Below are 10,628 nucleotides of genomic sequence, written 5' to 3' on the forward strand. Positions count from 1 at the left end.
TCAGTATCAACAGCGATTTCTTGATCTGCTACCTTTCAGTCCTCATATCAATGAGAGTGATGCGTCGAAATATGATATCTTTCTGCAAGGACTGAACCAAGATATCTACTCTCAGGTTGTCGTCTGTGATGACCCGGTATCTTATGAGACTTTGGTGAACCGTTGCCGTCTTGTGGAGACTAGCAACAGGCGTGCACAGTTGATGATGCCAGCACAGCCTAGTGGATCTTTTGAGCCTCGAGCTCAATCTGTTGTGCCATTTGTACCTACGTCTTCTTCTACTCCTACTACTTCATCTGGATCTCGTGGTTCACGAGGTATGTTCCGTTTTGGGAAGAAGAAGAAGAAGGAGGAGTTTTGTAGCCACTGTGGTGGGAAGCATCCTGCAGCTTCATATCGGAGAGCTACTGGGGCGTGTTATATTTGTGGTCAGCAGGGACATCTGCGGAGAGATTGTCCTCAGCGTATGGGTTTTGCTAGTGGATCGGGATCACAAGTTGGATCTCAAGCTTCTATTTTTCCACGTCAGCAGCCAGCACCACAGAGTTCTTCTGGTTATCGTCCCCAGACTCAAGGGCAGGTGTTTGCTCTGTCTCAGGAGCAGGCTACTGAGGGAAGCGATCGCATGTTGGCAGGTAACTTCTTGTTATGTGGTATTCCTGCACTTGTATTAATTGATACAGGAGCATCGCATTCCTTTATTTCTAGTCGCTTCGTTAAGAGACATAGATTACCTTATGTATCATTAGATATGGATTTAGTTGTATCTACTCCGTTGGAGCAGGAGGTAGTAACTAAGCGTCTAGTGATGGGTTGCCTTCTGGAGTTTGAGGGTAATGTGTTATCGGCTAATTTGATGATATTAGCGATGATGGATTTTGACTGTATCTTGGGAATAGATATGCTGACTTTGTATCACGCTACTGTGGATTGTTATCAGCGTCTGGTACAGTTTCATCCCGTTGAGGGTGATAGTTGGTACTTTTATGGTGAGGGTGCGCGACCTCTGATGCCACTTGTTTCGGCTCTGAAGGCATGTCATGTCTTGGAGTCAGGTGGGGAGGGCTACCTCATCTATGCAGTTGATATGTCCATGAGTAGTACGGGTATTGATCAGCTACCGGTTGTCAGCGAGTTTCTTGACGTATTCCCTGATGAGATTCCTGGTTTTCCTCCGGTTCGAGAGGTTGAATTTGGTATTGATCTAGTACCAGGAACTACGCCTATATCCCGAGCACCTTATCGTCTGGCACCGTCAGAGATGAGGGAATTGAAACAGCAGTTACAGGATCTGCTTGATAAGGGATATATTCGTCCGAGTGTTTCTCCGTGGGGAGCACCTGTTTTGTTTGTCAAGAAGAAGGATGGATCGATGCGATTATGTATTGATTACAGGCAGTTGAATCGTGTCACCATCAAGAATAAGTATCCTTTGCCGCGGATTGATGATCTGTTTGATCAACTACAGGGTACTTCTGTTTATTCGAAGATAGATCTGAGATCTGGATACCATCAGATGCGGGTACGAGACTCAGATATATCTACGACTGCTTTCAGGACCAGATACGGGCATTATGAGTTTCTGGTGATGCCATTCGGTTTGACGAATGCACCGGCAGTCTTTATGAATCTGATGAATCAGGTATTTCGAGATAATCTGGATAGATTTGTCATCGTCTTCATAGATGATATTCCTGTCTATTCTCATGACAAGGATGAGCATGCACAGCATTTGAGGATTATTCTACAGACGTTACGAGATAAGCAGCTATATGCGAAATTGAGTAAGTGTGAATTCTGGCTTGATCGGGTAGTATTTCTCGGTCATGTGATTTCTAATGAAGGGATATCTGTTGATCCTAGTAAGATAGAGGCAGTGCTGAACTGGTCTCGACCGACGACGGTTGCTGAGATTCGTAGTTTCTTGGGTCTAGCGGGATATTACCGTCGGTTCATCGAGAATTTTTCACAGTTGGCCAGGCCTTTGACTCAGCTTACTCGGAAAGATGTTGCCTTCATTTGGTCCTCGGATTGTGAGGAGTCATTTCACAAGCTGCGTAGACGTCTTACTACTGCACCTGTGCTAGCTCTACCTTCTGGATCAGGAGGATATGTTGTCTATACTGATGCCTCTGGTCAGGGGTTGGGATGTGTGTTGACACAGCATGGACATGTTATTGCCTATGCTTCTCGACAGTTGAAGACGCATGAGAATAACTATCCAGTGCATGATCTCGAGTTAGCCGCCATTGTATTTGCACTCAAGATTTGGAGACATTATCTTTATGGCGAGAAATTTGAGATATTTACGGATCACAAGAGTTTGAAGTATTTATTCACTCAGGCAGAGTTGAATATGCGACAGAGACGCTGGATGGATCTCTTGAAGGATTATGATTGTGAAATCAAATATCATCCAGGTTCTGCTAATCTTACTGCTGATGCCTTGAGTCGGCAGGTGAGACTGTCTGCACTTCAGACTAATGAAATATCTCATATGATTCAAGAGTGCTGTTCATTGAGTTTTACGCTCAAGCACAAGAAAGGGAGGAATGGGATTCGTTTGTATACTATGTTATCTGAGCCAGCATTGTATTCTCGGATCAGAGATGCTCAGATATCTGATGTTAAGACTCAGCGATTGGCACGTCTAGCCAATGGAGTTAATACATCTGGATTCCATTTTCAGGCAGATGGTTTATTGTGCCTATCCAATAGAGTGGTTGTACCTAATGTTGCGGAGCTCAGGAATGATATTCTATCTCAAGCTCATAGGAGTCGATTATCAGTTCATCCTGGAAGTATGAAAATGTATAAGGACTTGCGAACTAGATTCTAGTGGAAGGGAATGAAGCGCAGTGTTTATCAGTTTGTTTCGAGATGTTTGGTTTGTCAACAGGTCAAGGCTGAACATCGACGACCAGGTGGATTACTGCAGAATCTTGAGATTCCTGAATGGAAGTGGGAGCACGTAACTATGGATTTTGTCACCCACTTACCTATGACGTCACGTCAGTGTGATGCTATTTGGGTCGTTGTTGACCGTTTGACAAAATCAGCACACTTTATTCCTTATAACCGGGAGTATTCTTATGATCGCATGACACGCTTATATATTCAGGAGATTGTGCGATTACATGGGATTCCAGTGAGTATTGTCAGTGATAGAGATCCGCGATTTACTTCACGTTTTTGGGGTAGTTTCCAGCAGGCGTTGGGTACCACTCTGAGTTTGAGCACGGCGTATCATCCGGAGACTGACGGGCAGTCAGAGCGCACTATTCGTACATTGGAGGATATGCTACGTTCTTCTGTCATGGATTTTGGTTTATCTTGGCAGGATCAGTTACCTTTGATTGAATTTGCCTACAATAACAGTTATAATCGTAGTATTGATATGGCACCTTTCGAGGCATTGTATGGTCGACGGTGTCGTACTCCGTTATTCTGGGATGAAGTCGGGGAACGGCAAGTCGAGGGTCCTGAATTGGTGCAGCAGATTGTAGACAAGGTAGATTTGATCAAGCATAGGATCAAAGTTGCTCAAGATAGACAAGCCAGTTATGCGAATATTCGCCGCAGGCCACTTCAGTTTGAGCCTGGTGAATATGTATTTCTTCGGGTATCACCTTTCAGAAAGGTGATGAGATTCGGTGTGAAGGGAAAGTTGTCTCCTCGTTACATTGGGCCTTTTCAGATACTGGAGAAGATCGGAGATGTTGCTTATCGTTTGGCTTTACCGCCATCTCTTTCCAGTATACACAATGTTTTTCATGTGTCGTTGCTTCGACAGTACATAGCTGATGAATCTCATGTGATTCAATCTACTGATATTCAGCTAGAGCCAGATCTGTCTTTTGTGGAACGACCAATCTGTATCCTAGACAGGAAGGAGAAAGTTCTTCGGAACAAGACTATACCACTTGTGATGGTACAGTGGCAGCGCCGAGGCGTTGAAGAAGCAACTTGGGAAACTGAGAGTCGTATGCGAGCAGAATATCCTGAGTTGTTTGCTTTGTATTTTTGATTACCATATAAGATGTAATTACCGTTGTTGTAATAAGACATGGTTTGTTGTTTCATATTGTTATCTTGATTTATCTTTAGATGTTATTTCGCGGACGAAATATCTAAAGGTGGGGAGAATGTAGTAACCCGGAACCCATTTTAAGATAATAATATGTTAAACATGATTAAGGGTTGGTAATTGATCTATTTTCGGAGTGTTATTGGACTTCGGAAGAGGAATTTGGGCTTTTGACTTCGGGCCAGATCGGAAGCTCCGATCCCAGTTCGGAAGCTCCGATCCTGACCACTTCGGAAGCAGATCGGATGCACGGGGATCGGACGTTCCGATCAGGAACGGAGGTTCCGATCTCAGCCAGCCAGCAATGCTCGATGACTCAGCCGTGAGTTTTGACAAGTGTTGGTCGGGGGTTCGATCGGAAGTTTCGATCCCGGAACGGTGGTTCCGATCCCGACGTGTCGGACATACACAGAATGAGCTGGAATCGGAAGCTCCGATCCCGAGATCGGTGGTTCCGATCGTTGCCGAGATTTTGGCTATAAATAGGGCTCATTTGCTTCAGTTTTGAAATATGAATTCCCGCGTTTCCTTCTTCAGTATATAGTGTGAGATATACACTTGAGGGCCCTATCGGTTATAATAGAGGTTCTGGAATAACCAAGGTGTGGTTATAGTCATCCGGGACTAGCGACTCCAAAGGGCTAACTACGGACGAAGGTATGGTCCGGGAATCTATTTAAGTTTTGGGAGTACTTATTAGCTTAGTTAAGGCTTATAGAATTTATGTAGTGATACGGTGAACTTTTGAATATAGGCTTGGAACCTAGGATCCTATTATACTTGAACTAGCCTAGAGGTACGTACACATTGACTGAGATTGCCAGCGAGTATACATGTTTATATGTTGCATTTATTTGGCATTATTATATGGCATGATGTATGATTTACCGTTTTCTATACTCATATGTCATGTGAATATACACGTTGAGCCTATACCTTGTTATACCTGATTATAGAGCCGCTCAGCTCTATACTCGATAGTCTGTCACTGAGAGTACCGCGACGGCGGGGGCATTTATGTCTGTCTACTCTGGTGTACTAGACGAGTGTGGTTGCACCCAGAGGTTGATCCGTGCGGTGGCAGCACTCATATGGCACCGGTTCTGAGCATGACTTTTCAGATGACCCTGTACCAGTCATCATGTTGCATGCATTATATACATATGTTTACTCATGTCTATGTACTGGGCGTAGCGCTCACGTCCTAGTTGTTATCTTGGACACCCTATTCCATGGGGCAGGTCGCAGGATGGACGGAGCTGGTAGTTCAAGGCAGGACTAGGGAGCAGGAGCTTTGAAAGTTTTTATACAGCACGATTTATTAGCTGTATAATGTTTACTTTTAAGAATTTCGATATGGTTGTATCACTACAGATTTAAGCCTGTATTATATTACTAAGCTGATATGTAAATTATGGATTATGTTTCCGCACGTTTTTACTCTGTTAAGTATTTTGCTGTATTTAAGTTTAATGCATGCTATTAGTTGCCAGTTAGTAGGTGATTCCATGCAGGGTCACTACACTAGTACTATACTTTAACTCGTTTACCGACTTTATTGGGGTCATCAGGTGTCGGGATTGGGTACAGTTACGACACATATAGGAGTCGATGCTTTGTTGTCAAGGATTCACCACATACTTGCGAGTGTGGATATCCTATGCGATCTGAGGAGATATTAGTGTGACAAATCTCTGGCCAGAGTACTCGATGTGATTTAGGTTACTTGGTTTCCTAGTAGCACATGCGATGTCACTATTTGATCTTCAAGATGCATTGCATAGTTATCGAATCTCGAACAACTCTCGATGTACCAATGGTTGCTGATTCGATCGGGATATATGGATGAAGGGACTGTACTGTACGCTAACCAAAATCTACTGGTTCTTGCAGGCACTATCAGTGATACCTAGGGAATCATGGGGCGATGTTGCTAGACACTCTTACCATGATTCGATGGGTAAGTCGGAAATTGTTGTTCCGAGTCACAAGGAGTTGTGAGCCCACGACTAGCTGTATCCCTGAACCATTGAGGGTTACACAAGTAATGGATTACTAAAACCCCGTAGAGATAGTTAAATTTAAAGAGTTAAATTTAATGAAAGAGAAGTTGGACTTCTTAACTAAAGGGAGTGGGATTTCCTAAAATGACATATGGATGGGCATTTTTGGAAATCACTGAATTCGAATTCAGAAAAATTATCTTGACTCTAAAAGATGCAGAAATGGTTTCTGTGCACATTGGTGAAATCAGTTTATCAATCAGAGTCACGATGAATTTTATATTAATTTCTATAACAACGGGCTTGGCTTGTTGGGCTTAAGTTATGGATTATGGGCCCTAAGAAGTTAGAGTTCTAATACAATTATAACTTAATTTAGTCTAGAAATTATCTATAAATAGGTATGCAGTGTTCGAAAATTATACACAATTCAGTCTTGAATTTTCGAAAAACACTGCATAATTATTCAAGAGGAATTTCGAATTCTCTGTCCCTTTGAGAAAATTCGGCTTGTGATTTTTGTGAAAAATTGCAATCCGAATTAACAGATCAAATCTGTTTATTCTCTACGTAAAACTTCTGATTGATTTCTAGTGCATCAATCAGAGGGTTTCTGTTTTTCGTTCGTGGACCTAATTCCGGTGATTGATCGTGACGCCATCGGTTCCCGGGATTTACAAGAAGAGCAGATTAAGTTCTGTTGGTGTCCATAATCTCGCTTCGAGATTTTAAGATAAAATATTTAATTGTGATTATTTGTTTTACTTACACATATTTAATCGTAAAAGTTTTGATACCCTTGATATGGAATCGTTCCATATAATAAAATAAAATTTTTAAACTTCCGCTGCACCGGGTATCAATTCTTAATTGATCTGAACACGTTATCCAACAGTGGTATCAGAGTCAGGTTGCTCAGATCAAACGATTAAATTGATCGATTGTACAAAATTTTTTAAGCCTCGGTTTTTGAAACAAAACGAATTTTTAAAATTAAAATTTAAAGGGCAAATCGGACAGCGAGCGTCGCTGCCCAAGGGCAACGATTGGATCGCTGCCCAGGGCAGCGTTGGGCGCTGCCCAGGGCAGCGATCGTCGCTGCCCTGCCCGGGCCCCCTTTTGGGGCGCGGGCTGCCCGGGATTGTCCCGGGCAGCCCGGAAAAATTAATTTTTAATTTTTTAATTAAAATTTTAATATTTTGAAATTCTAGTTTTTGATCCGATCGAAAATTGTTTTTGATTGGTTCACGAGGCATCGGATCGAATTGTTCGAGTCCGAAAATTTTAAAATTGATTTTTGGATAAATTTAAATTTTTGGAAAATTTATAAATTTTATCCGTTAAATTAAATTTTATAAAATTAATTATTTTGATACAATTGATGATAAGATATGATCTTATGGATGGATAAGATAAAATATGATTTTATCTTTTTAAATTATGATGCATTTGCATGTTTATCCAATTATTTAATTATTGAATTAATTATTGGATAAAGGATGATCGATTGCCATGACCAATGTTTTAGGTGTATGTTAGGTAATTTACATTTGTCTTATTGTTGTTGGATTTTATTAATGGGCTTGGTTTATAGCCCAATATGATTGTCATTTGTAATAAAAAGTGGGCCTGGTTTATGGCCCGTTTCCACCCCTAAAAATGTATCCCATATTTGTCATCGAAATTTATTGTAAATTTATGATACTTAGTGGGAGATAAAGATTTGAAGACAAGGTGGGCCCAGCAGACAATGAAGACCGAAGAAATGTAAATTGGAAGCTCAATGTAATAGGATTGCATTGCATACTTGTATATCACCTAGGATTGGACTTAGACTCGTGATTGGCAACCACGGGTCGATTAGTTAATGGGATCGATCATCCTTAAATAATATATGATATTATTGATGTATGCATGTTTAGACTAAATTGTATGAATCCCGCAAGCATACATAAATTGCATGATGAGACAAATTTTCAAAAATTAAAATCCCTCATTTTAAATATGATTTAAAATTGATATCAAGATTTATAAAAGGGAATTTAAATATTGTTTAAATGTTCCTACCTTCCATCAACGATCAATGTATGAGATGCTACCCGCGGATACGGTCCGGCTCATATTATTGGGGGGGCCCGTTCGTCGAAAAGCTGTACATTGGATCGACACATGTTGTAAGTTGGGTGGAACTCCCATGGGATTGGCTCATATTATTGGGGGATCCACATGGAGACCGTCCATCACAACTTAATATTGATGGGTTATCTTGACATGTCACAATAAACGGCGTCATATTATTGGGCCCTTATTGGACATGAGGTAAAAACATAGGGGTTACTTTGGAAGTAATTGGGCTCTACCTTTTGAAAATTATGGTTGGCTGATATTATTTGGAACTATGATTTGTCAATTGGACTCCATGTTCCCACTAAGGAAAGGAGATTCCCGTTTTCACTAGAGGGTAGTGAAATCGTTAAAATAGTGGGAGTGAAATTCATAAAATTAAAATTTGCCATATTTTATGTCTTAGTAAATTAATTAAACAATCACTGATTATTGTCTGTTTCTTTTCAGTATTTCATTACAATGAATTCGCGAAATCCACTATACTCAATTCTCGAACAAAATAAATTGACTGGCGCAAACTATACGGAATGGTTCCGTAAATTAAAGATTGTTCTAAACTCGGAGAAAATTTTCTACGTGTTAGAAAAGAATCCTCCAAAGGAAGCACCGGCTAATATAAGTCCGAAAGAATTGGCAAAACTTGATCAATGGTGGGACCATGATATCAAGGCTAAATGCTATATGCAAGCTTCAATGTCTGATGAACTCCAGAGGCGATTTGAGGATGCCGTGAATGCTGCTGACATACACATGCACCTCAAGGAACTTTTTGGAGCTCAGTCAAGGTCGGAGAGGTATGCCACCGTCAAAGAGCTCATGACATGCTGCATGCGAGATGGGACTTCGGTCCGTGAGCATGGGGTACTCATGATTGGGCTCATTGAAAAGTTGGTAACAATCGATTTGACATTGGAGCATGAGCTAAACGCAGACTTGTTACTTCTTTCACTTCCTTCGTCGTTTGACGGATTTGTGGTGAACTTCAATATGAACAAGATAGAGGCCACCCTTGAAGAGATGGTCAATATGCTTGTGTCTTATGAGGCCACATTAAAGAAGGATAAACCGGTACTCTTGGTTGGCTCCTCTTCTTACTCCAAGAAGGGGCCAAGTGGAAAGGGTAAGAAACGTTCTGCCCCACCCAAGAAAATTGTATTACAAAAGAAGGACAAGACAAAAGCTTCAAACGTGAACATATCCGGAGATGTTTGCCATCACTGCAAGAAACCCGGTCATTGGAAACGTAACTGCAAGGAATACCTTGAGCAGTTGCGAACTGCAAAGGTTATGTTTTACATTGAAATAAATGTTTCACTTAATACTACTTCTTGGGTATTGGATACCGGATGTGGATCTCACATTTGCAATGATTTGCAGGTGATGAAAATAAGTCGTAAGCTTAGGATGGGTGAGACCCAGCTGAGGCTCGGAAATGGTTCCAGAGTTGAAGCCAAAGCAGTGGGAGATGTTTATTTAGTTTTGCAGAACAATTTTAAGTTATTTTTGAGAGATGTTTTATTTGTGCCAGATTTAGTTAAAAACATTATTTCTGTTTCTATGCTTGATAGAGATGGTTTTTCTTGTAATTTTGTGAATGAGATTTGCAATATTTACAAGAATGAATGTTTGATTGGAAATGGACAACTTGAAAATGATCTAAATAACTTAAAATTAAAAGACGTTCCAATTAATTATGTTGATAAACCGGTAACAACAAATAAAAGGAAAAACGATGGTCAAAACCCGGCAAACCTTTGGCATGCTAGGCTAGGTCATATTTCCTCAAGGAGGATGAACAAGCTAGTGGGAGAGGGCATGTTTGATATGTCTGATATTAACTCTCTACCTACTTGTGAGTCCTGCCTAAAAGGAAAAATGACTAAATATCCTTTCAAAGGGAAGCCTGAACGTAGTCAAAATCTATTGGATTTGATCCATACAGATGTTTGCGGACCATTTAGTATCGGTACTAAATTTGGTCACACCTACTTCATTACCTTTACTGATGATTATTCGAGGTATGGGTATTTATATTTAATGAAATATAAGTCTGAATCATTTGAAAAGTTCAAAGAATTCAAGGCTGAAGTAGAAAACAAACAAGGTAGAAGTATTAAAGCACTTCGATCGGATCGAGGTGGAGAATACTTAAGTACCGAGTTTTTGAGCTATCTAAAAGAGAATGGGATTCTCTCTCAGTGGACTCCTCCTATGACACCTCAGCTGAATGGTGTCTCGGAGCGTCGTAATCGAATTTTGTTGGACATGGTTCGATCTATGATGAGCTTCACTGAGCTCCCACCTTCATTTTGGGGCTATGCGCTTGAAATGGCGGTATTGTTGTTGAACAATGTCCACACTAAAGCAGTAGATAAAACTCTATACGAGTTATGGAATGGCAAAGCTCCTAA

This window comes from Henckelia pumila, chromosome 1 (assembly GCF_033568475.1).
Source record: "Henckelia pumila isolate YLH828 chromosome 1, ASM3356847v2, whole genome shotgun sequence".
Lineage (NCBI taxonomy): Eukaryota > Viridiplantae > Streptophyta > Magnoliopsida > Lamiales > Gesneriaceae > Henckelia > Henckelia pumila.